The following is a 26356-nucleotide window of genomic DNA, read 5'->3' as shown; positions in this document are numbered from 1 at the left end:
AAATAGGCAGCTTTCCAGCAAGTCCAACTTGGAAGAATCGCAAAAATACCAGACATGCTATGAGGAGATAAAATAAGATATTCTTTTTTAACTGTATCCAATTACACCGTATTTTTTTTGAAGAGCAGTTCTCCTCAAATTTAAACAAAACACAAGTAAGGAAATGTAGCTCTTTTGAATTTAATTCTTAAAAGGTAAATAAAATATTGTGTTCTAGTATGTTGATAAGAAGTCTGTATGTTTAAGGAAGCAGTGATATTTATTTATACATCTGATGCAGAGAAAACAGGTAAATATTGTCTAGTGCTTTACGGTTGGAAGCACCTTTCCTGTATTAGCACACAGAGCAGTAGCAGCATTAAAATCCTCACAGTGTAAGTCTAGAGACCCCTCCAATTCCACCTCTGAGCTATCTCTAAAGCAGGACAGCTGTCCACACCCCAACACCACTGCCTCAGTTCAGGCCCCCATCGTCCTCCCTGCAGTCTGGTCTTTCTGTAACCTGCCTCTCCCCACACCATTTCATTCTCCACGCTACTAGAGAGACCATGCTCAGAACAAGTCTGATCATGAATTTTCTCTGCAAAAATCTCTGGTGGCTTCCCACTGCTTTCAGGTTAAAATCCAAATTTGGCATACATGGTCCTTCGTGGTCTGACCCTAATTCTTCAGTCTCTCCTCCCCGCCTCCCTCATACACATCCTAACTCCAGTTATCTGACCTCTCGCTCATAGGCTGACATTCTAGATGCTTTCCCATTGCCCTGCCTTTGTCCGTGGTATTCCTGCCACTGAAACGTCTCTCAGCCCTCGTTCACCTGGCACACTTCTACTTTTCCCTAAAGACATGGGTTCGTGGCCTCTGATCTGACACCTCTCTTATGTCTCGGGGAGCTTCCCACAGCTCTTGGTCCTTACCCATGGCACTCTACATACCACAATCTTACCACTGGTCACGTGGTATTGAAATGAACTCTTTATGTGTCTCCTCTTTAGACTGTGAATTCCTTGAGGATGGTTTGGGGTCTTATTTACTTTGAGCTACATAGGAGTTCATCTTTTTGTCTTTGCCATTTAACTCAGTACCTGATGTGCAGGACAAGCTCAATAAAAGTTTGTTGAATGAATTCAGAGGTCTTCTTGTTCTTTATAATTGCATTAACAAGTTCACCAACTGCTCTTAAGAAGCTCTGGATGGAAGCACTGTGGGAATGCTGGAGTCACGGGGTTTGGTCTCACAGACCATAATAGTTTGCGAGGGCTGCCGTAACAAATTATCACAGACCGAGTGGGCTAAACAACAGAAATTTGTCTACAGTTCTGGAGGCTGGAAGTCTGAGACCAGGATGTCGGCAGAGTTGGTTTCTTCTGAGGCCTCTCTCCTTGACTTGTAGATGGCCGTCTTCCCCCTGTGTCTTCACGTGCTCTTTCCTCTGTGTCTCTGTCCTAATCTCCTCTTCTTGTAAGGACACCTGTCATACTGGCTTAGGGCCCACCCTCATGAACTCATTTTTAGTTTGTTTACCTCTTTAAAGGCCCTATCTCTGGGCCGGCCCCGTGGCTGAGTGGTTAAGTTCGAGCACTGTGCTTCGGCAGCCCAGGGTTTCACTGGTTCGAATCCTGGGCGCGGACGTGGCACCGCTCATCAAGCCATGCTGAGGTGGTATCCCACATGCCACAACTAGAAGGACCCACAATTAAAAATACACAACTATGTACCGGGGGGCTTTGGGGAGAAAAAAGGAAAAATAAATTCTTAAAAAAAAGAAAAGGCCCTATCTCCAAATACAGTCAGTTTCTGGCGGGCAGGGGTTAGGACTTCCCCATATGAATTGGGGAGGGGGGACAATTCAGCCATAACATAAACTAACTCTCCTGGACTGAGGGAGCTGTTCCATCCAGAGTCTGCTAGCATTTATATTCTTAAGAAGTGTGTCCCTGGGATTAACGAAAACCCAGAGCAGAGGAAATCTAAAAGAAAGCAGGTTCCTAGAAAAGAGAGGAAATATGGACTTTCCTGGCATAAGCCAGCTTTCTCCTTTTTGTTTTCTTCTTTTGTAGAAGAGGATCTATCACTGTGTATATGTTGTTGGCTGTCTGTGTACGCAAGTGTTTGCCTAACGTCCATTCCAAGTCCATTACTCCTTTGGGGGGAAAAAATCAATATTCAGAAAATCCTACTGTTGAGGCAGGTTATTTTCAAGTAGAAGTGGCCACTGAGGTGTAAGTGGAAGCATAACTTTCATAAGTTCAAATAAAATAAAAGCGACTTTTTTAACCTTGTAGCAGAAGATGGTCTCCAGATTTCCTCCTAAATCGCTAAGAAAATGCTGTACCTTCTTTAAAATCTGTCTCACGCGCTGTGGAAGGCTCCTGTTCTCTGTCTGTCTCCTCTCTCGCTTTCTCCAGGGCTGTCTGTAACACACCTAATAAGAAGGCACTGTTGAGCAGTAATTCTTGCACCCGAGCTCAAGGTTAGACTTGGCAATTTTCTCAAGGGATCCAGAGCACGGGAACAGGTATAACGTTCCAAACTGCACTTTTTTTTTTCCTCCTTAAGAATAGAAGTTCTCTTATAAATGGCTTTTGCTTTGCTTTTTTTTTAAAAAAAATAGATTTTATTTTTAGAGCAGTTTTAGATTTACAGAAAAATTGAGTGGAGGTACAGAGATTTCCCATATACCATCTGCTCGACACATGCATAGCCTCCTCCGTTATCAACATCTCCCACCAGAGTGGCACCTTTGCTATGACTGATGAAGCTACATTGACACATCATTATCACCCAAAGTCCATAGTTTGCATTACAGTTCACTGTAAGTGTTGTGCATTCTATGGGTTTGGACAAATTTGTAATGACATGTATCCACCATACAGAGTAGTCTCACTGCCCTGAAAATCCTTCGTGCTCCACCTACTCATCCCTCCCTCCTCCCTAACCCCTAGCAACCACTGATCTTTTTATCATCTCTATAGTTTGCCTTTTCCAGAATATTATATAGTTGGAATCATACAGTATGTAGCCTTTTCAGATTGGCCTTTTTACTTAGTGATATGTTTTTAAGTTTCCTCCATGTCCTTTCATGGCTTAGTAGCTCATTTGTTTTTAGCACTGAGTAATATTCCATTGTCTGGATGGACCACAGTTTGTTTATCCATTCACCTACTGAAGAACATCTTGGTTGTTTCTAAGGTTTGGCAATTATGAATAAAGCTGCTATAAACATCTGTGTGCAGGTTTTTGTGCAGCATAATGTTTCAAGTCCTGTGGGTAAATACCAAGGAGTGCAATTTCTGGGTATGGTAAAAGTATGTTGAGTTTTATAAGAAACCTCCCCACTGTTTTTCAAAATGGCTGCACCACTTTGCATTCCCGGCACAATGAATGAGAGTTCCTCTTGCTCCATGTCCTTGCCAGCATTTGGTGTTGTCAGTGTTCTGGATTTTGGCCATTCTACTAGGTGTGTTGTGGTATCTCATTGTTATTTTAATTTGCGTTTGCCTAATGAGGTATGATGTGGAGCAACTTTTCATATGCTTATTTGCCGTCTGTATATCTTTCTTGGTGAAGTGTCTGTTAAGATCTTTGGCCCACTTTTAATCTGGTTGTTTGTTTTCTTATTGTTGAATTTTAAGAGTTCTTTGTACATTTTGGATAACGGACCTTTATCAGATGTGTCTTTTGCAAATATTTTCTCTAGTCTGTGGCTTGTCTTCTCATTCTCTTGACTCTTTGCTTTTTAAAGTGAACTTAAGTCACTAATTTTCTTGGCAGCATAAACTGATAAGATGGGAAATGTTGCATATCAGAACAATTGAACCTGAAAAAGGAGGATCCCAGAACTTATGATGTGGTAATTAATTTTCTGGGCCTTTTACATGGAATTTACTGTGTCAGACAAATGGTCTATCACTAATGCTCGCAGTTCTCCAATAGGCCCAGGAGGCCTCAGGTGCTTCCCTACCTTGAAACATTTGTTTTCAAAATTTCTCCCTGAGTCACAAGTTTGGAACTCAAAATTTACTTTATCATAGAAATAAGTTGCAAGCATGGTTATATTTTCTGGACAGCTCACAAATGCCTGGTTAGCTTAAACTTGTTTCAGTGACAGTATAGGGAGGTATCTAAGAACATATATTCTGGGCCAGAGGCCTGAAATCAAATCCCACCTCTGCTTCTTACTACTTCTGTGACTTTGGGGAAGCTACTTAACCTCTCTGAGCCTCAGTTTCTTCCCATGTAAAATGAATATACAATCATAATACCTGTTTCATAGGGCTATTATAAAGATTCCCAGTGTTAATTGCACATAAAACTGTGCCTGGCACATAATAGGTACTGTGTAAGAATTAGCTACTGTTAGCTCATTATTGTGAACTGTAGAACTAACAATAAAAGTCTGCAGTTTGGGTCCTAAAGCAAGGCCTACCCTGTGTGATTTAGATGCCCCTCTATAATGGCATTTACTAAACTGCATAATTGTATTTGGTAAATAGCACTTACTAGATTGTGTAACTGTTGACTTACTTGTCTGTCTCCCCCACTGGACTGTAAGCTCTGTTGGGGGCAGGGACAATGTCCTATCTGACCTTGTCACATCAGTGTAAGCATAAGGCTGGAAACAGAGCAAGTGTTTAAGCAATAGCAGTAATAGTAGCAAAGGCAGTTGCAACAGCAGATGCTCACTTGATAAATACTTTTGGATTGAAGATCCAGGAGTGAGGAGAAGGAAAACAAGAATGTTCTTCCTCTGCTTGGGCGCAGTGCCAGCTTCAAGTAAAATCAGAAAATGGGTACAATTTCTCTTTGGCATCTTCCTACTCTTTCGCCCACATCTTTTCCTACCTTACAGTGCCTGTCTTTCCTGGCCCCTATGGACTCCCATCTCATGATGTTCTCTCTCTGGCCTGCTATCTCCCAAAAGTGCCCAGGCTTCACAATTACCTTCTGTCCCCTGCCAGTCAAAATTGCTATTCATTCGGGGCAGCCAATCTCAGCTAGCTGTTAAAGCAGAGGTGTCTTTCTTTTGTGTTCCTGGACTCAATTCAAAAGTGTATGTGGGGAGGCTTCTCACACAACAGCAAGCAATCCTCAGACACCAGCAGGGTGTCTGAGAATTCGCCTCAATTCTGACACTGTCTACTCAGAGACAGCATAGGATTCTGCAGGTTAAGGGTTGAGTCCTACAAGACTGCCCCCAACACACACACACTTCAGATGCCAGTTACAAGACCAGGTTGTTATGTGTACTTCTGACCAACTGGCTATAAATCAGAGGTTCCCAAGACCCCCTTCTTGGGTTTGATTAATTTGCTAGAGCAGCTCACAGAACTCAGAGAAATATTTTACTTATTAGATTACTTGTTTATTATAAAAGGATATAATTCGGGAATAGAAAGAGATGCATAGGGCAAGGTATGAGCAAAGGGCACAGAGCTTCCACGTTCTCTCCAGGTGTGCCTCTCTCCCTCAATCTCCTTGTGTTCACCATCCCAGAAGCTCTCCTAACCCAGTCCTTTTGGGTTTTTATGGAGGCTTCCTAACATACGCATGATTGATTAAATCATTACCCATTGGGGATGAAACTCAACCTCCAGCCCCCTCCCCTCCCTGGAGGTCGGGGGTGGGACTGAAAGTTCCAACCCTCTAATCACATGATTGGCTCCATTGGCAACCAGCTGCCATCCTTAGGTGCTTTCCAAAAGTAACCTCATTAACATAACAAAAATAACGTTATTTTAGGAAATTCCAAGGGTTTTGGGAGCTGTGAGCCAGGAACCATGGACAAAGACCAAATATATATGAAAAACATATAGTTGGTCATCTGAATGACCAACTGTATGTTTCTTACAAATCGCAATATCGCAGTCTTACATTAATTCACACTAATGTGTGTGAATACCTAAGAGTCCTTAATGCTCCAAGAGCTTTACATTTTTCAAAAACTGCAATGAGTATCCATTTAGTGGAATACTAGCTGTGTATTAAAGTGAAGTGAAAGGAAGGTGCTTTTTGGGGGGCGGAGGGGTGGGGTGGGGGAGCTGCCAAATAGCAAGCAGGCCTTGGGGGAACTTTCCTACAGAGTTCCTAACTTCCATTTTCCCTGCTACTAAAGTTACAATTCCCAAATGATTTAAATTTGCCCCCCAAACTCCCCATCAGCATCTGCTCATAGCATTGTCAAGAAAGACTCCCAGTTTTGAAGAGAGAGTGGAAAGTGAGCCAAGAGGCAGAGCTAGGGGCTTTATATATGGTCTCAATCTTGAGAAGAGAGAGACAGAAATTTATTAGTGTTGGAAGCCAGTTCTCCATGAGTCCCTTACACTTCTATACATCTTGCAAGCAGAGGCAACGGCTGCCTTTGTTCTGAAATATCTTTTCAAGAGTGTTTGTATGGCCAACAGCCTTGGAAAACAGAGATAGTGTCCCTTTCTGGAGCAAAGAGCATATTTGTTTACTGTTCAGTATAATAAAGATAATGCTCCCCCTGGGGCAAAGGTTAGACAGGCTTACTGATCATTATAAAAGATTCAGTTACCTAAGCTTGGGGTACCTCTCTTGTAATGCCACCCACTTGCATGTGCAGGTATCATCTGGTCCTCTTCATGTCCCTCTGTGGGACTTGGGACTCAGGGAATGGGCACAAATGCTCACACTCTGGCTACTACTATTGCTGTGAGTAATAAACTGTCCTTTGTCTCTAGTCCAGGAGTTTTGTGCCTTCTGCCAGCATCCATGAAACCGTGACTGACTATTGTTAGCTTGAAAATAATGTAAAATCTCAGACCCTTCATAGTTGTTGACAATTATTACATTTTGCAAATGAAAAAATTCACAGCTCTCAGAACAGAAGTCTCCAAGAGTAAATTAGGTTCCTAAAGAGGTTGTAGTAACTTTCCCATGGGATTAAATACATTATTAATTAACTTTTCTATGACCGAGTACTCTTTTACATACTTGCTAATAACGACTTTTTATGTGAAATCAGTACCAAAGGAAATCAGTGCTCTCTGTTCACTAAGATACAGACTTGATGAGCGCATACAGTTTTGTGTTGACAATCTAAGGAGCGACTTGACGCTGACACTGCTACTTGAGGCTTAGAATACTGTTGAGTTTGGAGACTTGAGGAAAAGAGAGGGTGAACGTTGAGCTTTCATTTCCTTGACCCTTGTCCACGTGAACCTATAGAAATCAAATCTGCCCAGCAACGTAAGAAAAATTCTGCTTGATCTTGATCTCTAAGATCCCTGCCCACCCTCTTCCAAAACCAATTTAAAGACATGTTCCTCAAAGCCGTATTTGTTCTTCCTTGAGGGAGGAAAAAAGTACTGAGTACTTTCAAACGGGAAATTGGCAGAAGTGTGTCATATAAGTCACCTGTCAGAAAGGGAGTTTGAGAAAATAGAGTAGATCAGTCTTTCCACTCAGTATTTTCACCTTTAATGAAATGAGCTAAGATAGTTTTTTTATTTATATTATTCCTATGCAGAGTAAATCTTTAGGACATATTAAAAATGATAATAAAAAGTTGTGTAATTTTCTTTCCTTTTTCTGCTCATATAGCCCTTTAATGTCAAATTTATTCTGTGCTACACGTACATTTCTTACAGGTCGCAAATGCAATGTGATTCTAAGATCTGAATTGTTCAGTAATAGCATTAGGATAAGATTGTGAGTCTCCACATTACCAGTTTACCTTGCTTTGTTTGGTTTAAAAGCACATGTATCTACTGACCACCAACAGATAAAGAGACTTGACTTGCTGACACCCCAAGTATGACCAGGCATGGATTTAAGGAGGGGAAAGTGGGCCTCACTTTACACTCTAGATATGTAAAGAAGAGTGTTTCCCCATTGCTTTAAGCCATGCCCTTCCTATCCCCCCCACCCCCAACCCTTAGCTGTCTCTAATCTTCAAATGTAACTCCTTTATCCTGTAACTCTTAGCTTTAGGCAAAAGTGTTAAGAGAGGGTAAAAGGAAAGAGAACTGGAGAGAAAACTCATAAAGTTCTCTGCTTTTCCCTATATGCACCTGGAAAAAATTGTCTTGAAAATGTACAGAATTTCCACATATACAAGAGGCTCAGTGGCTCATTTTAATGCAAATTTTCATTAAGAATTTACATTACAAGATATTTTCATAGCAACCTAAAAGTGTGTAATTCAATTATTAATACTTTTGATTTGATGTTAGAGTAATCCCCCCTTATCTGAGGTTTCACTTTCTGAAGTTTCAGTTACCCAGAGTCAACTGCAGTCCAAAAATATTAAATGGAAAATTCCAGAGATAAACAATTCATTAGTTTTAAATTGCACACCGTTCTGCGTAGCGTGATGAAATCTCCCGCCATCCTGCTCCATCCCACCTGGGACGTGAATCATCCCTTTGTCCAGCAGATCCACACTGTATATGCTACCCACCTGTTAGTCACTTAGTAGCCATCTTGGTTATTAGATTGACTGTCAGGGTATCACAGTGCTTGTGTTCAAGTAACCCTTATTTTACTTAATAATGGCCCCAAAATGCAAGAGTAGTGATGCTGGCAACTTGGATATGCCAAAGGAAGCCATAAGGTGCTTCCTTTAAGTAAAAAGGTGAAAGTTCTCGACTTAATTAGGAAAGAAAAATAATCATATGCTGACGTTGCTAAGATTTATCCTAAGAATGAATCTTCTATCCATGAAATTATGAAGAAGGAAAGAGAAATTCCTGCTAGATTTGCTGTCGCACCTCAAATGTGTATGTATAGGAAAATCGTAGTATATATAGGGTTCAATACTAACCTTGGTTTCAGGCCTCCACTGGGGGTCTTAGAACATATCCTCTGCAGATAAGGGGGAACTGCTTAATCATTATAATGTATAATGTATAATAATTATAATATCTTTAAGGATTTTAGGAGTGAAGGAAAAGGAGAAGATTATACTGCATAGAAAATCATGAACTATATGGATTGGAAACATGTTAAAGGACATCTAGTTTGATCACCTTATAATATTGGAATCCCTATGCACTATCCCAGCTAAATGTTCATGCATATACGTTAATGTCTTTGTTGTGTAAACAGTTTTTAAAAACTAAACAGTTTTTAAAAACATGATCCACTTGCCTCTATGGATTCTTTTTTAATGTTTAATTCTTTTTTCTTAGAAGAGGCTTAGATGCTGGGGGAGAAACATTGATGGTGTGGCTTACGTCGTAATCAATGAGTCAAATCTGTGAGTAACTCCCCTCATAAGGAAGGTGCTTGCATCTCTTAGTGATGGAATAAATATCAAAGGGGGACTTAAGTGAAATCCATGAGAGTTCCTGGAAAACACTGATGTCCAACACCATTTGTATCTACAAGGACTGGAAAACTCCAAGTGGACATGTACAAATCAAATTCAATAGACAACTGAGTCCTCATTGGAAGTTTGGGCTTTTTAAATTCAAGCCTGGAATATAACCCAGTCAGAACTTCTGTTATAATTGTGAACTGGAGATGGGAATGGAGGGCAATTAATAAGGATCTACATTATTGTAAACCAAAAAGAAGATAGGTTATAGATTTTTGCATATAGTAGATTTAGGCTTGACTACAAAACAGGAGAATAGTCTAAAATATTATTTAAATCTTGGTTTAAATTTGATTTATCCTGGAAAGGGAGCTTTGTCCAAGGGACCCTGTTGGCACCCTGTGAAGGTGCTACTTTCTGCAGAGCCCTGGCACAGTAATGAAAGAGTTGGTCTCTGTATCAAACAAACAATTCCTGCCCACAAAAGCATTTCCCATAAAAGTTATACATTTGTCTTGGTTACTGAAGAACAAAAAGGAATCATTTCTTTAAAATGTTTTGTTTGTCTTATGAGGATATTTTCCCTGCTCAACTGTTTAGCCAGCAGCTTAAAATTCTGAAATCCCAAAGGAGAGAGAGGTTTCTCACACATCACAAAGGAGATGGCAGTCTCCCAAACCAGAAATGGCTTCAATTTTCATGTAAAGTCAGCTAAGGGAATCACAGGTGGATTTTTACCAAAAATGCATTGAAGGGCCTATGCCACCAATAATACCTTATTTAAAAATAATCAGCTCATCCTTGGCGAGAAATATCATGCGTACCACAGCCAAATACATTAAAACATCAACAAAGACACCTTTGGAGATAATTTGGCAAAAGCCCAATATCCACAAATGAACTGATTTCAGGAGGAATAATAAAAGCTCATAATGAGCAACAAAAGTGCATTAAGGATTTACATATCAGCACTGGTCCAGGGAAAAAATGGAATAATTTAATTAGAATGACTTTTTGGGGAGAACATATAAGAAGATCTTATTCATGAGTTCAGATCTGCTTCCAGAACCTACTTTTATATAAATGCAAAATATAAAATTGAGTACAAAGCAGGAAAAAAATCGCCCATACTTAAAGAAATTAAAAATCCCAAGATATTAATGTGGTTATGAATGAAATGATCTTAAATACAGAAAACGTAAGACTGATGTATCATATGAGACAGTCATGATCAGAATCCACATACTTTACCTCCCAGAATCTCAAATCATCATCATCACCAACAGCAGCTATTCTTTTCTACTATTCCTTTCTGTCTAATGTGGAGTGAACATTGATAGGATGATGTACTGGAAAACCTGAATTAACCCTGTATGCCCAGAATAGTGAGATCTCCACTGCTTAAAATGCTTCACTCTCCCCATTACCTCCAGATAATGTCCTTTATTTAACACGTAAGACCTTTGGCAATCTGTCCCTTGTCTACTTTTCCTGCCTTATCTCCTGCTACCTTCCCTTTGGAACTTTGTATCTGTATTCCTTCTGCCTAGAATACATTCACACTGAGCGACAACTATATAGTCTTCCCTGAATGTCTGCCTGGCAAACTCTTCATCCTTTAAGACTCAAAAATCTCCTCCTCCTTGAAGTTCCTTCCTCAAAGCAAGTTAATCACTATCCTTTTACCCTTTTAAATAATGCGACCACTGTCCCTTGTACACAACCTTGGTGCAGACTGGAACCATATGGCAACCTTTTTTTAAGGGAGTAAAACAAAACTACGCAAGTGAATATATTCCAGTTGTTAAAAATCTAAACAAACTTGTAGTATTCAGAGTAAGAACTAACAATCCTTTTCACCTTCCACCTCCTTCAATCCTACTGTCCTCTTCAGAAAGAACTGTGGTTAAGAGTTTCGGGCATATGTTTCAGGTGTTTTTCTATATACTACTGATTCAAGGGGCAATTTAAAAGCACAGACCTTGGAGCCAAGCTGTTTTGTTGGGGCAAAATTCAAGCTCTACTCCTTAATATTGTTGGGGTCTTGGGGAAATTACTTATCATCGCAGGGTCTAGGTTTCCTTATCCATAAAATAGCAATAATAATAATAGTACATAGCTGATTGAGTTAATACGTAAAGTACCCAGAACAGTGCCGCGCACATAGTAAGTTCTTTAAAGTGTTTGCTATATATGCTGTACAAGTATAGGTTTTTATGTTGCTTTTAAAAATATATAAATGAAATTATACTATACTTACTGTTCTGCAATTTCTAATTTTGCTTAACAATCTATCTACCTTATTTTATAATATAAATACACTATAATTTATTTAACCATCCATCATTTAATTTGTTTCTAATTGCCACATGAGAGTATTTTGCAGGAAAATTCCTAAAATTTTTGGGTCAAAGTATGTATTCACTTTATGTTTACTTAGGTTCTAAGAAATTGTCCTATCCAGAGGACATAACCAATTAAATTGCCATGAGCAGTCCCTGACCAGCAGGGGTGAAGAATGTGTCTAGTACACATTGAGCATCAGACTCCTGGGGTCACACACCCTCACCAACAGGTGTCAAGAAACCTCTGAGATGGCACTTCTCTGGCTTCCTTATTTCTAACTACTGAGCTTGTGAAGAAGCCCTAAATATCCTGAATATCTTCTTTCCCCGTCCCCTAACAGTTGCAGCCTTCCCATGACCCCATTGTCTGCCAGGACTATCTTCATTATGCCTTTTATCTGTAGGCTTATATCACTCACTGTGAGAAGCTCCAGGCTGCCCCTCCTCTCCCATCAGCCCTACCCATTTCTACTTCTAACCCCATCGCCCACACATCCTTCACCAAACTCCTGAATCCCTTCCAGTCTTCCTTCTGGAACTCAAGATCCATCCTCAGCAAAATCTGCTACATCTTCAATCTCTTTTCCGAAAGTATCCTTCACCTTCTTGCTCTACAGAAGACCTGGCTGTCTTCTGAGGATGCTCTTCCCCTGCCTTCTTCTCAAGTGGGCACTGTTTTCTCTACCACACCCTTTAAATTTATAGACCTGGAATCAGGGTAGATTTCTTTGCCTTTTTTTTCTTCAGACCATTTTCCCTCCCTTCTCCCCAGCTTGAGTCTAATGTCATTAAATGATGTTACTAACTAACCCTCAGTGTTGGGATCCTCTACCTATGCCTGAGCCACTGCTAAATTCTCTATGATTTTAGCTCCTGACTCACTGTTACTCTCTCCAGCACTTTTCCTCTATTGATTTTTGAAGATTTGGGATATATGTACATGATATTTCCAACACTCAATCACGTCAGTTTCTTGAACTCCTTTCCTCTATCTTGTCCTACAACCTCAGCCATTACTCCATAATCATACCCTAGAATTTGTCATAAACAGCCCCTAAAAATCCCTCCATAATCTCAGTTTCATGCAGCTCACTCTCTCTGACCTTACCACCCGCTATACTTGCAGTTCATTCCCTTAAGTAGCACGACTCCAGCAATACCTCAATCTTTCCAGACTCTCCAATCCATTGATCCCACCCTTTTCTCTATTCCACGTGCCCCCTTACCCAACTTAAATTCTGTGATCAGCATGTTTACCATTTCCTGCGTAAAGCCCTCAACTCCCTGTCCCCTCTCCCTTCCTCATATTCACTTGGCAAATAACTTGGCTATGCCATGCCTCTGCTTGTACAGCTGAACGAGCCTGGAGGAAAACCCAATATCCTGCTGCTTGACCTCACGTCAAATCAAGACCAAGAATATCAAGTGGACTCTTACGCTGTCGGACCATCACAACACAGAAGCATGGGGATGAAGGCAAGTAGAAAGGTGTGAAGAGTCATGTTTTGTTGGGAGAAAAGATAACAATATGGATTAACTCTATAAGGTGGCAAAAAATATGCATTTAAATATGTGTTATTTATGAGCAACCACTATTGTTTTTCACAAATCGTTTTCCCTTCAGGATGTTACTGTTGAGGATGAGGACTGCGTTTATTCATTCTTGAGTTCTAGCACCCTAGTGCTCAATAATTGCTTGGGGTGTTTGGCTTCAACCAGAAAACTCCTTTGTTATAGGTATTGATGTAAATGGGTAAAGATGGTGGTGGGGGTGAGGGTGATGGTAGTGATGTGGCCCTAGACACGTCTTGAATATATTTTATCTAAACATCATCCTTCAAAATTTGGGTAGTCTTTATGTCTTTGTTAAGCAATAACTGCACTTGGCTAGATTAAAATGTTTAATTCTGAGAATATTGTGAATTCTTCAGTGCAGAAGTCCTAGATTCTTTGTGAATCTGTTTGTCCTGTGGCCTAAATCCATTTTGTTTCTTTTCCTCTTGCTACTTTCTTTTATTACTCTTTTATTTGTGGCCCCATATTTAAGGTATAAAGCTACTTTGGGTACAAGGGATCAAATTGGATAACAGGCTGATAATCTTAGGAATAATCCTTTCCCCCAAAGCCTTTCTTTATTAATAATCTGATATTTTACTTCCTATAAAAGGTTTTGGATTAAAAAAAATGGTTGCCAGCTACCAAGATGCCTATCCAGCAAAAAGGATTAGAAATAATCATTCATGAACTGATTCTTTTAAATGGCATATTCAGAGATATTTTAAGTTTTTTTCATCATTTGTTTTGGTGATCGAATTATTGACCTGTGACAGATGGTCTCGGTCTCATACTTTCTAATTAAATAAGTGTGTAACCATGATCTAGAATTTTTGAGTTTTTTAAAAAGCCACATAGATTTTTGCATGTGACACAAGTCAAGATTGCAATTGACCAATGATCATGTATCAATGTATGAAGCAATTATTTAATTTATCTAGAATGGACTTGTCTCAAACTTTCCTAAACTTAGCAAGAATTCTTCCCCATATTTCCTTTTAGTAACTCACTGAGATATGGTAAATGGTGCAGAAAAGAAATGCTAAGCCTTTTGTGTGCTCCATTGTTAAATGATTTAAGGATTTGATTATCTATAATCATTTTTACTCTAAAAAAAGAAATTAGTCACTTTATCAAGGCATATATTTTTTTCTGTAAAATCTTGGTATCTTATTTCTTAGTCACATTTCAGAACTCAAGAGATTAGTAATTTTTCTATATGAAAATGTAAAATATGCAATACATGATTATACAAACCCATTTAACTCCATTCTTTGTCTCTTTTAATCAAACATCCTCTATTATGAGAGCTCACTCAGTTATTTGATTAACTATTAATTGTTATGTGTATTTGATGTGATATGAACATGGATATTCACAGTAGGAAGAAAATAAGAAACAGTAGGATTTTGATAAAGTAATTATGGTGCTCCTATACAATGGAATACTTTACTGGCACAAAAGTCATGTTGTAGAAGATTATTTTTTGACATGGGAAAAGCTCATGATATACATTAAGTAAAAATTGTGGGCTATTGAACTTTATGTATAGCTTTATACCATTTTTTTGTTACAAATCAACATAGCAAAAAGGCTATAAGAACTTTCATCTATTTCTGGGGGCAGAAGGGGAGTAGGGAAAGGTGTTTAGGATTTGTGATGACTTTTAAACTTTCCTTTAGCTCTTCCCTGTTTTTCAGATTTTCTTCATTGACCATGTGTTACCTCTGCAAGTAGAAAAAAAAATTTAAACTGAATTGCTCAAATTACAATCAGTTTTTGTTTATTATCCAAATCGACCAATATTTATTGAACACTAACCTAGTGCAAGACATTATAAGAAGATATTTTTAAAAGACAATTTTTCCTGCAAAGAGCTTCCAGCTATGTTTTAGAAGAATTGGATGTAAAAGTATAATATGTTAAAAAATCAATGAGGTTTAAATAACAAGTCAACTCAGGTATAGAAAGGTGATCAGCGCATATGATTAATTGTATTGACAGTCGCTGCTTTGGAGAGAATCACTTCTCTGCTTAACATTCCTGTGTTTAATCTGATGCACTGTGGCTCTAACCAGCCCATGCTTTTTTATTTCCTATTTGTATATAAAACTAGCTGTGTTTCACTGATGACCTTATGATTTGTGCATAATCCTGTTCCTGAGTTCAGTTTCAGTTGTATTTAGCAAAGCACAGTTCTGGAACCTCCTAGTTCTTTGACGGCAAGCCATTTAGTAACGCGTTAAGAATTTTACAGTATATAGTCTTCATTTCAATCCCTACCCCTTGTCTGAGATTTCTATTTAGATATAGCACATAAAGCTTTCTTTCTTCCATAATTCCTGACGTGGATTAAAATAGAGGGGGAGGAAAAAAAAAAGACTTATCTTTGTATTCTGGAGCTCTTGATGTATTTTCTCAGCTATGAAAGGGCGAGTCCAGTAAGTTAATCATTTAGTCAATGGATATTTCTTGAGAGGTATATAGAAATGTACTAGCACCAAAGCACGATGCTGCATGTCAGTCAGTGAAGTGGCAAAATAAAGGGGGTTGAACTGAGGCACCTAAATGTATTTCAGATAAGGTTGTTTTCTCCCTCGGTGTTTAACCATGCTTGTTAAGTCTTCCCATGGGAAAGACTGGGCATGGATTACTGTCATCCAGAGAAGCCAATTTCACTATAAAGAAATGCATTACTTAGCTCCAAAAGAAAATTAGTGTTTTTACCTATAATAATGGAAACTGATGATTTAAATTTCCCTGAATGTTATCTATGGGGTAGGTAAGACAAACAAATATTGAATCACATTCTTCCATTACACTATATAGATTTTCACAGATTTCCTTCCAGAGTGATTTTTCAAAACCCTGTTTGAGGATGTATATTTCCCCCCAGCAGGGACTTAAGCATGGGATAAATTTAAAAAGTGGTACAATAAAAGTGATAACATAGTCTTAATGACATTTCTTCATGCCTGATGAGTGAGAAAGATGCAGGGATAAATTTTTCCCCATAGATCTTGAGAATGTATTTATCTAATGAAAGTTTTAATTTTTTCCTCCTCATTATCGATTTCCCCTCCCTTCCTCCCTTTCTTTTCTTCCTTCCTTCTTTCTATGCCTCCTTTCTTCCCTCCTTATCTCCCTCCTTCCTTACTTCCTATTTTCTTCCAATAAATTACATACAAATGTTTTAAATTAGATTTTCATAGCTACTGCTGAAAAGTGAATGTGTTTTTTCTCATTGACTTAACACGTACAAAAGTTCATAAATCCTCTTCTCTGGGACAAAGCTAACATTGGTAGCCCAAAGAAAAACAACAGTAGTCTCCCTATTGAAACGGAACTTCTCAACAGCTCCTTTAAAAGCTACAAATAATTTATTTGAAATAAAATAAGCATAACCAAATGAACGCCTTATTCAAATAATATATTTTATGTAAAAAAAATTTTAGATCACTGTTTTCCCACAATACTGGAAATTGTTTCTTTGAAATAAAAATCTATATTAAAGGTGACTTCCTAACCTCGCACTCACTCTTACATAATTATAAGCCTGTTAAAATGCACAGATTGTTCATTTAAATGAATACATTATCATTTTCATAAAATAACATTTATTGGGCACTTTTCTATACCTGTGCTAGAAATTCTGCTAATAAGATTATTGATGGGATAGAGATAAACATTCTCCTGAGTAACTGACTTTTTTTTCCTGAGAGTCACTGTTTACATTATTCATTTTATATGAGGTGAATTTAGGATTTTTTTAAATGAAATGACAGTTGTTTTTTCTGTGCTGCTTTTGGCCAGATGAATATTCTTGATATTATATCTTTACCTGTAAATGTAAAAGTCCTGAATAATTTCTTAGGCTCTAAATTTCCAGAGGACAGGAAGAATAGAAAAGGGTCCTGGCTGCCTCCCAGCCGTCTGAGAGGTCAACGCAGTCGTTTGTGTTGAAGGGTTTGGGAGGAGAGGCACTCCACTGTCAGACAGAATAGTAGAGCTGGGGTCTAAGAGATCTCCTTCCCGACGGCCTCATTGCACATGTGAGGAAAATGAGCTATACAGAAGCCGGTGACTTCCCCAAGGTCACCGCGCTGGCCAGTTCCCTTACCAGCCTTCTCTTCCTCCTTCATCCTCCTCCCAGTCACTTGAATAAGTTGGCCTTGGGCTATTTCTCTTGATTTCTGGTGAGCTGAGCAATTCTTCAAAAAGCAGGCTTTTTGAAATGTATTAAGGAGTTGGTAGTATAATAGTGGAGGGCCATCAGAGTTATCTAGGCTGCCATACTACCAAGACTGAACTCAGCCCTCAGTCACCTTTGTGATTCCTATCCTGCTGCTTCTCACTAATTCAGCGTCTTCCCTCAGCCCACTCCACTTCTGAGTCTGGTCACTGCATGACCACACCTAGTGCCTGGATGCCTCTGTTTGTGCTATAGCCTTCAGGTTCATCCTCCTCTACTCCCAAGAAATGAACTCACCGACTGTCTTTTCTGCCTGGAGAAATTCTGTCTGTCCTTTAAGCCCAGTATAAAGTCCTACCTGCTCTGAAAACCTTCCCTAACCACCATGCCTCACCTCTCCCAGGGCAGAATTAATTACTCCCTCCTTTGTGTGCTAATAACCTTACCCCTGGGAGTAGAATATAGCACTGGAGTTGCTTGAGGAGAGATCAGCCTACCAATTTGGTATTAAAGGACCATATTTTATTCATCTCTGTGTTCCAAATGCATAATGTGGCCATTCAATAAATCTTTTGAGAACTGAATCTAATTGTAGAAGTCATGATTACAGTCTTGGTTGCCCAACTCCCTGTGTCACTCCTGTTAGGCATTCACTGCTCTCGTGCATTGCTGTTATCACCCAGAGAAGATTTTCTTGGCTTTAGATGTGGGAACTTTGTTTATATCACTGTCCTTCACACTTCACAGAGAATATTCTCATAGAATTGTTTCTTTGTCTCACTCCTCTCTGTCAATGCTATTTAAATTCTGTAAAAAAATTGGATTCTCAACCCATTATCAAAAGAATGGCAGTAAAACATGTAATTATTTTTATTTAACTATGTTAAACAAATTAACATTAAATAAAAATAAAATTTACATTAAATAAAAATTAAACAATTATCTTTATTAACATTCCATTAGATATGGTCATTATTGCACAGGTAATACATGAAAATATTTTAACTATAAAAAATTGTTCTAACAATATCAAAGTATGCAGAGTAAAAGTGATACTCCTTTTTCATACTGGTTCTCCCACAGTACTTCTTCCTCATGGGCACCACTATGAACAATTTAGTGTGTATCATTCAAACATGTGCATACAGATAGAGCCATGGGGTTACAATGTTAGTTCATTTACTAGAGAGAAAAAGGAAGGTTAGATCACATGAAGTCTCGTGGCTTTTCTGTCCTTGAGTATATGTTTGATCAGCAATAGCAAAAGAAAAAAACATATAAATCATTTAAATGGATAAGTGGTCCAATCGCAAGTACACTAGTACTTGAATGCTAGTATACTAGCTAATACTAGGAATGGCATTTTTATTTTGCATTGGGACAGATCATGATGGAATGGATTTGTGAGGTTCACAGGGATTAGGAAAGAATAAGTAATAGTGGCTCACTGAAAAAAAATAGCAATACACTGTGCTTAAGTATTTATAAAAAGTCATTAATCTGTCAAGGGGAGGTGATTTTTTTTGTACTGATATTTTATGGAAATTAGTTATACTATTGCTTTTTAACAAATAGAGGCCATACTTTAAAAAGCCTCAAGAGAGCCAGCCCTTATAGCCTAGTGGTTAAAGTTTGGTGCTCTCACCTCTTCGGCAGCCCAGGTTCTTTTCCTGGTCATGGAACCACACCACCCATCTGTCAGTTGCCATTCTGTGGTGGTGGCTCACATAGAAAAACTAGAAGGGCTTACAACTAGGATATATAACCATGCACTGGGGCTTTGGGGAGGAGAAAAGAAAAAGAGGAAGATTGGCAACAGATGTTAGGTCAGGGTGACTCTTTCTCAGCAAAAAAAATAATAAACTTCTAGATCTCTAATTACTATGAAAATAGTATTTATTTCTTGTAAAATTTAGGCTTTGAGATAAAGAAATCTCTGAAGGCCTATCCTCCTTTTGTTTATAAAAGATAATAAAAATATGATCAAGAATTTGTAAATGAAGTGTGTTAAAAACATACTTTTTCATTTAATCTCAGTGTGAAGGATTTGCATCCTAATTATAGCATAGAATCTTGGAAGGAACTAGAAAGGACCTTGGAAATAACCAAGGACAAATCCTTCACCTTACAGATGAGAGAAATAAGGCCCCAAAGAGATGGGCCTTGTTGCTCCTCCATGACATCCTGCAGGCTTGCTGCACCAGGGCCCCAGAAGTCCTGGGTTTGAATCTCAGCTCAGCCACTTGCACCCCTCCAAGGCTCAGTTCCCTCTTCTGTAGAATGGGGATAAGAATAGCTACGGCATGGGGATATATTACATGAGATGAAATAGATGTGCCTGCCGAATCCTCGTGCCTAGGTAGTAGAACTAGTCAATGAGTATCCTTTCTTTTCCCTGTTCCACCTGGTTTAAAGGTACAGATCAAGGTTCTAGGAAAAGTGGGCAAGAATCTAGATCATCTGACTTGCAGGCCAGTTAGCTTCCCATTGATTCCTTTCAGCCAAGCCCTGATGCCTGTCAACCTCTTCACATATGTTCTTTCCGGTCTTTTAGATATACAATTAGAAATCCCTTCCCTACAAGTGCTGTTTTCTTGGCTCATAACAGATCATGACTGTCCCCTTCTTTGACTTTCCTGTGCCCTCAGGATAAAGCCCACCTTCTTAACATAACCTATAAAGCCTCTGTTGCCCTTTCCAGCCTCTGCCTGTGCCCTTCTCCTTAAACATTCAGATCCAGCCATATGGACTTGTTCTCAGGTAGTCTGTTAACTCTGTGCATTCACAGCAATAACAGCAATAACCCCTTCACCCCTCACCAGGCAAGTTCATGCCCATCCGTTTTGTTTGTTTCAATTTACATGTCATCCTTTCTAGGAAGCCTTCCTCAACCTTCAATTTGATGCCCCTCATCACAGAACACACCCCAACACTGTGCAGTCATGGATTATTGACTTAACGTGGATCCTCCCCTCAGCCATAAAGTCCTTGAATCTTGAAGAGACTTCATCTTGCTATCTGTAATACCTTGCACAACACCTTGCACTGTAATTGCATTTTTTATTTTTAACTTTTTAATTGAATTAGAACATACATTCCAAAAAGTACATAAATCATGGATGTATATAGCTGGATGAATTTTCCACAAATCAGACTCATGCTGTAACTGGCATAAATGAAGAAACAGAACATCACCTGAGAATCCCTCTTCATGCCCCTTTCCAGTTATCGCGCCTCTTATTTCTAACACAATAGCGTTGCCTGGTTTTGAACTTTATATAAATGGAATCAGACAGTACATACCCTCTTTTGTGTCTTTCTTCTTTTGCTCAATATTTTGTTTGTAAGATTCTGAAAGCTTTTTTAAAAAAATGAGTAACATCGCAGTATCTAAGATTTTAATCAACGCATATGAGATGTTTTCCATATCACCAGAGGCAGCTACGATGAGGCATTTGTGAAATTCCTCTCCATCGGATGCCTGCTCAGCATTGTTTCCCATCATGCCTAACGGAAACCATTTTTGTTCTAGTATTCACCCTTCCCCCATGCAACTGCGTGACTCACGGTGGGATGGGCTTGATCTTGCTCCCCTTTGCCAGTGATTGGTTCAGAAATGGGAGTCCCCATTTTGGCCAATGAGACCCAAACACAGGTTTGCTGGGGCATTTGGAAAATCTTTTGCCCACGACTCCAGGAATGCTTGCAGAAATGACCCTTAAGTCTTCTTCTTGATGTCTTCACGTGTAGATGTGAGGTTCCAACCTCTAAGGCTACCCCGTCGCCTTCAGATGAAGTCAATACAAGAAGGAAGACAAGGCCAAGAATCACAAGGAAATAGGGCTATCTATGGGATTAAGTCATCCTTGAATCTGTCCTACCTCTAAATTTCCAGCTATGTCATCCAGCAAATCTCATTATTGTTTAATCCAGTTTGAGGTTTTTCTTGTTTGTTCATTGTTGGTTTGTTTTGTTTTCTTTTTTTAAGATTGGCACCTGAGCTAACATCTGTTGCCAATCTTCTTTTTCTTCTTCTTTCTCCCCAAAACCCCCTGGTACATAGTTGTATATTTTAGTTGCAGGTCCTTCTAGTTGTGCTATGTGGGAAACCACTTCAGCATGGCTTGATGAGTGGTGCTAGGTTTGCACCCAGGATCCAAACTGGCGAAACCCTGGGCCACCAAAGCAGAGCGCAAGAACTTAACCACTTGGCCCCGGGGCCATCTCTTTGGGGTTTTTTTTAATACTTAAAACTAAAGGTATTTTAACCAATATAGCTCCTAAGAACTTGGATGATTACCTGGAAGGCACATTTGACTGAATGGAGATTGATGCGCAGCTTTGATCTCCAGAATGAGATGCAAGGGATGGGATGGAGGGCTCCAGCTGTAGCATGGGGCTGAGATAGAAATCCCTGAAGAAAAAGCTATTTTGGCACAGTACCTTAGGCAAAGTTTCTGTGGGGTACATTGTCGTAGAATTGAGGAAAGGAGTAACCAAAGGACAGCGACATTGGAGCAGGTGGGGGGTGAAGACAGCTATGTGTGCCTGCAAGTAGAGAGGCTTTTCCTTCTCTCCCTCCTGTGGAGGGAAATGAGGGTCAGAGCAACAACAGTGGTGTAATCTTAGGTGGCTGAAGGGAATGTCTTCAGAGGACAGGGCTTGCACCAGCCAGCAGATTGCCAGATTTTGCTGCTGGTACACATCCAAGATGACAAAGATTCTCAAGTGATGGACATGAAGTGCAGCACAGGGATCATCAGACTCTTGGTGTTTTCCCAACACTATAGTGATAATGAGAGTGACGAAAGTGACAGGAAAGGGCCCCTTGGCTGATGAAGCAGGTTTTCTGTTGTTTTGGGGGTTTTTTGTTTTCCCCTGGAGATAAGAGTGATTAATATTGCCCCTGGGACTGAGAAAGCATGGTCCTGGAGTCACCATGGAGGGAGGACTCTCCGGCGGGAGAAACATCCTGTGAGGGAGAGCCTCACAGTGATTTAAACTGAAAATGAAAGGGAAAGTCGTTCTTTCTTCCACCCGAGCTGAGGCGTGGGATAGATAGTTGCATTTACATGGGGATATGAGGGAGACTTTGTGAATAAGGTGGCATCTGATTTGACCTGTGAAGGAAAGGTAGTGTTTACACTTGAAGTGATGGGGAGGATATTTCAGTTAAGGGAACTGAAAGTGTGGAGGCATAAGGCCAGCAAAGAGAAGAGTGGATGGAGGACAGAGCGGGTAGATCAGTTTGCCTCTACCACAGGATGTGTGAAGGTGGGGGCTGAGTCAAGTTGGAAAAAGAAGTTGTGTCAAGACGAAGAAGTATTGTGAATGCCTCCGAAGAGGTCTGAATCTTACCCTGTAGGTAATGGAGAACGATTAAAGAATTTCAAACATGTCAGTGATCAGACTGAAGTTGGCCTGAGGATGATTAAAATCACAATGGACTGGAATGGGGAAAGACAGGAAGTAGGAAGACCAAGTAGACTCAGAAGGAATAGAACAGAGGAAAGGAAGTGACTTAGGGTCGTGGTGATAGACAGTAGAGAACCGAGAGAATTTGTGGAGGTGAACTTGCCAGGAGTTAATATCTGATTGGGTGTGAGTACAAATGATTAAGAGGAACTGGATCATTGTCGCAAAATCTAGTCCCAGAGGTTGATAATTTTTTCACACCATGTTACATTTTCTGCATAACCATCTTGTTAGTGAAATGATCCCAATTTGCAGGCTATTTTGGGAGTATATTTGTAGCAAAATGAAACAAAAAACAAAGTGACGAAGTGTCACGTGTAAAAAGAATTTGCCTGAAACAGATGCCTTTATCTCATGGGGTTAACGGTACTACTGCTTTTGACCAGGCAAAATTGTGAGTTCCAATGATGGTAATGGAAAGAGAAGCGTGTTTGGAGCTCCTTGCACCTTCATTGTCCCCCCAACTCACTATCAGAACCTGCCAGAACTGAGTCAGAGACAAGCAATTGAGGATGTATTTTTTACAGTTTTTCAGAATTTGGTTTATCGGCTAGAGCAGATTCATTTTCTAAGCAGGAAAACTGAGCTTGGAACTTGACTCCAAAGTGTAATTCTCTTTATTAGTTAGAAGGGCGAATTAGGAATGTGCTCCTTAAGGAACAGATACCAAAAGGTTTTCTGGATGATGATAAAAGTAACAATACCTTTTAAAGTAGTGTTTTTAAAAGAATAACTTCAATGTCTTCTCTTCCTGAGGGAAAAACATAAACTCTTTATCATAGGGCCTAGTGTCATGATCATATTAGTTGCTCCATAAATATCTGTAAGATAAATATCAGGAAAAGATTGTAACAAGCAGAGAAGACCTAAGAAAGGAGACAGCCTAAGCAATGATATAATTTGAAAGCTGTTATGCCAGGAGAGCCAGCTTACATTGAGGTAATTGGGAAATAAATAGATCTTCAGAGAAAAAAAATAAAGAAGGATGTTTACTCCTGAGGGCTATTTGGTTCATTCATTTAAGATGCGACTCAAGAGCTGGGAGAAAGGTTGGAGGGAAATTTCAGTTCTGGAGATTCCAAATAGATTTTAAATTACTCATCCCCTTCAATTATGTTGGATTCAAAGATGTCATGGGGACTTATGAATAATCCCCAAAGTCCATGACTTCTTCCTCAAGAAGAGGCTGGAGCTCACAGTGACTATTTAATCATGACTTTGGCTGTTTAACAGGCTATTTATTTTCCCAGATTTACATTGCTTTTTAAAATCTAAACTAGAGGTCCAATTTTTATGGCACAAAATAGTTAGAATGACTAGCTAATCCTCAAAGGATAATTTTGAATATCTGAGTTATATTTTACTTCATGGCAAATCCTACACAGCACCAGAAAAGGAAAAGCAGTATTTAATGCAGAGCAGTTAGTAATGTGTAATAAAAATGAAAAGCATTAGGTAGGGTGCACCAAATCATCCTTCCAATACCATCATTTGCTGGAACAAGGGGAAAAAGTACTCAACTGCCATGAAAACATGTTAGAGGTAGATGGATTTTGAACCAAAAGATGAAGGTAATATTATGCCTCTTGAAATTCAGTGTCTCCACTGTGATTTAAAGTGTTGTAGTTTATAGTAAGCATCTTGGGAAAGCAAAAATGAGTTAGAATCCTGAGTAATTATCATGAATCTATATTTCAACATGTGAATAAGGAAAAAGGCATAAACTAGCTGCAATTCTAATTCAAGCCAGTTATCCTTTAAGTGCATCAAGGCATTCTTAGAAATAACTTCATCATGAGAAGAGTAGCCAAGTATTACTATCCTGAGTCTGATCTAAAAATCAATAATAAAACCTCTTATCTATATAAAATAACCTTTTCATTACCTGCTTCCCTTTGTCACCATTCAGAAATTTAATAGTGAGTTGGGTGTAACCTGAACTCGCTTCTTCTCCCTCAATCCCTTCCTCCCTCCCTTCTTCCTTCCTTCCATTCTTTTGAATGGAGGGATGATGTATGTAGCCAGAAGTTATTTCCCAAACCAAGGAAATCAATTGAGGATTTTCACAGATTTACTAGCTGTACCAATGAGCTATTGTTGCATAACAAATGACCTCAAAATTTAATGGTTACAAGCAACCACTTATTTAGTTTACAATACTGCGAATCAAGTAGGCAGTTTAGGCTGGTCTCATCTGGGCTGCCTCGTGTGTCTGCACGCAACCATGTGATGGCGAGTAACTCTGATTCCAGGGCTTGGCTGGCACCTCCTGGCTCTCCTCCATGTGATTTCTCATCCTTGAGCAGGCAAGCCAGAATTTGTGCTCAAAGTGGAGTCAGAGGTCCAAGAGAGAAAGTGGAAACATGCAAGGGTTCTTGAAGGCTATGCTTAAAACTGGCACATGTTCGCTTCTGCGGCATTCTGTTAGCCTAAGTAAGTCACAAGGCCAGCTCAGATTCAAGATGTGGGAAACAGACTACCTCTTGATGGGAGGAGATGCAAAGTCACATTAAAAAGGCATGGATACAGGGAGCCTGTTAATTTGGACCATCAAGTGATCAATCTACTATACTAGCTACTGTTCTTCTAACACTTTAAAGCGTTTATTTAAAAAGCATCTTTTTTATTCCCATTTTACTAAGACTTTTTACTCAGGAGTGATTATTGAATTTTATTAAGTGTCTTTTTTTTTTTTTTCATGTGTAGAGGATGATCGTGGATTGGATGTTTTCTTCCTTGAACCATATGATGGATTATTTTAATAGATTTTCTAATACTGAACTTTCCTCGCATGCCTGGGAAGATCTTCACTTGATTATGATTATTTTTCTTTTATTACACTGATTAATCTCTTTGCTAGTACTAAGATTTTTATCTGTTTTTGAATCGTCTGTAGTTTTCCTTTTTTTTGCTACATTTGTCAGATTTTGGTACTGGAGTTGTAACTCAGAGCAAAATTTCCGTTGTAACAGATTTTGTTCTAAAGAGCATTATGTCATAGATTGCTAAAATCTGGCTGGATTCTTAATTCTACCCCCCCAGTCCCTTTATTCTTTATTAGATGACCCACTCTCTGATTCCCCAAATTCTTCCTACCTTCTCAAGACTCCAAACATACCTGTTTTATTTATTCATAGTGTGGCATAGGTAGTTTCTGACTTGGCCTCTGGTGATCCCCACTTCCTGATATTTATGCCTTTGTGTAATCTCCTCACCTTGAATGTGAGTAGCACCTGTGACTTGTTTCTAATGAATAGATTATGGCTAAGGTGATGGGATGTCACTTCCATGATTAGGTTACACAGAGTGACTCCTGTCTTGTTAACAGACTCTTTTCCTTACAGACTTTGATGAAGCAAGTTGCCATGTTGCAAAGGCCCACATGATAAGGAAACCAGGGTGACCTATGGCCAATGCCTCTCAGTCCAATAGCCCTTGAAGAACTGAAATGCTGCCAAAAACCAGATCCTTCCCTGGTCAAGTCTTCAGATAAGACCTCAGCCTTGG

General features: G+C 39.3%; 1 protein-coding gene across 3 annotated transcripts in view; it reads right to left on the bottom strand.

Moving 5' to 3' along the window:
• The window catches only part of TRPC3 (transient receptor potential cation channel subfamily C member 3), a 142895-nt gene that overhangs the window by 76032 nt on the left and 40507 nt on the right, over positions 1-26356 (bottom strand). The gene's annotated exons all lie outside the window — the stretch shown is intronic.

Source organism: Equus caballus, chromosome 2, assembly GCF_041296265.1.
Source record: "Equus caballus isolate H_3958 breed thoroughbred chromosome 2, TB-T2T, whole genome shotgun sequence".
Lineage (NCBI taxonomy): Eukaryota > Metazoa > Chordata > Mammalia > Perissodactyla > Equidae > Equus > Equus caballus.
Note: the sequence above shows the minus strand (reverse complement) of the source record. Positions and strands in the feature narration are given on the sequence as shown.